The 1,886-nt window shown below is 38.5% G+C and overlaps 1 non-coding gene across 1 annotated transcript; it reads left to right on the top strand.

The window, feature by feature from the left end:
- The first annotated feature begins 758 nt into the window (after positions 1–758).
- On the top strand, positions 759–866 carry LOC136455791 (small nucleolar RNA R71). The gene has a single exon (XR_010759258.1). It is a non-coding gene; the product is annotated as a small nucleolar RNA R71 (small nucleolar RNA).
- Positions 867–1,886: the final 1,020 nt, after the last annotated feature.

Genomic DNA, 1,886 nt, shown 5'->3' with positions numbered 1-1,886 from the left:
TCTTCTATTCTTGTGCTCTTGCTGATGTCTTAGATGTCCTTGTTGGATATGGGGATCACAAGTAGACTTGCCACCACTTATGGTTATGATGTTGACCTTTTCAAGGTTAGTGGCAAAAGGTAGAGCAGAAGCCTAATTGGGCTATGGTCTTTTATAGTAGAAGAAAAACTTTCCATTTTAGTGTTTATATTTTCAAGGACCTTATCATTAGAAGCAAGCTTTTTAGAAATACTCTCATTAGTCTTGGCTGATTATAAGATCAAATCTCTCAAGGATGGTTGTTTGGACTTAAAAGATTTATAGTAATTACCTAGATACTTACCTTGATAATTTGACCATTGTTGTTGTTGCCCCCATCCTTGTCTCTATTGTTGTGGAGCAGAATTGACAATATTTGCATCTTCTTGATATTCGTGGAAATCAACCCCCAAATATTCTCCACATATATTTTGGGCATTGTAAGCATCTTGAATAGCTTGATGATCTTTCTTATAACTGGCTCACTATTTCGAGCCAATTCAACAGTACATCCATCTTGGTTGAAAGTGCACACACCTCTTCTGGTACTTCTTTCGCTCTTATTGCATGTTTGAATACTTCCTTGAGACTAGCCTTGATGAGAGGCTATCTTTTCCTTTAGAGTTTCATCTTTTCCAAGGGTGAGTGACATAAATGCTCCCCCAGCAGTTGCATCAAGTTGTTCATGAGCTTTCTAAATTAATCCATGGTAGAAATCTTGCATGAGCAACCAATCTTCCATCCCATGATGAGGACAATCTGAAGTGTATTCTTGAAAACATTCCCATGCCTCTGGAATGGTTTCTCCTTTTTATTGTTGGAAGTTAGAATTTTTTCCTCTTAAGGCATTGGTCTTGCCTATAGAAAAAACTTTGCTAGAAAGGCCTTCGAACATCTTGCCCATGTATTAATGTTATCTTTGTTGATGTAGAACCACTGCTTCGCCCTTCCCACTATCGAGAATGGAAACAGGCCGAGTAGTATGATGTCTTGAGCATTGTCCTTGATGACAATTGTGCTGCTAATCTCCAGAAAATTCTGAAGGTGAGCACTAGCATTTTCGTGAGTCTTTCTACTGAATGGGGCAGCTAGCACCATGTTGATGAGGCTTGGCTTGAGCTCCAACTTAAGCTTGTTGGTTTTGAGTGTTGGTCCAGTGCGAATGTTCTCGGTGCTTAGAGCAGAGAATTCACTGCAGAGTCTTGTCAGCCATGGCTTCAGAAACTAGTGTTGAGCTGCCTCTTGATTGGTTTGATTATGATTGATGGAATTTGTTGGTGAATCAAAACCAATCCTGCAATACCCTATATAAGATATGAACAAAGGCAAACAAGGGTAAGCTTGCTAAAGCAGAGGTGCATAGTTATGATGTCATCAATAAGCATTTATTTGATCAATTCTCTTTTAGCCTTGTGCCCCTCCTAGGCAATGGCGCAAGAAATACTTGTTGGTATTTCTTAGCATCACTCTTTACTATGTTGTCATTCCTAGCAATGATGCCAGAAATGCATTGTTAGGAATTATTAAGGACACTTGTAAACTCAGAGGAAATCATATATGTTGGAGTAATCCATAAGCGCATAGATAATATACCATTGTGGCACTCCGCTCGGGAGTATACCAGGTATCATTATTTGTATTTTCCATAGGGAGGAGCAGTGGGGTGGTTAGAGATATTAACAGATATGTATACTTATGATAAAATCATTAACTCAACTCTCATGCTATAATAGGGGTAAGCCAAATGATAAATAAATGGTAAGTGTAAGGCATTGATAATAAGAATCTAGAGATAGAAGTAGATACTCATAAATGTAGTATGGTGTTGGTATTTCTTAACGCAGACACAAAGATTCCGCTAAGCGCAA

This window comes from Miscanthus floridulus, chromosome 5 (genome assembly GCF_019320115.1).
Source record: "Miscanthus floridulus cultivar M001 chromosome 5, ASM1932011v1, whole genome shotgun sequence".
Classification (NCBI taxonomy): Eukaryota; Viridiplantae; Streptophyta; class Magnoliopsida; order Poales; family Poaceae; genus Miscanthus; species Miscanthus floridulus.
This window is presented reverse-complemented; position numbering and strand designations above follow the sequence as displayed.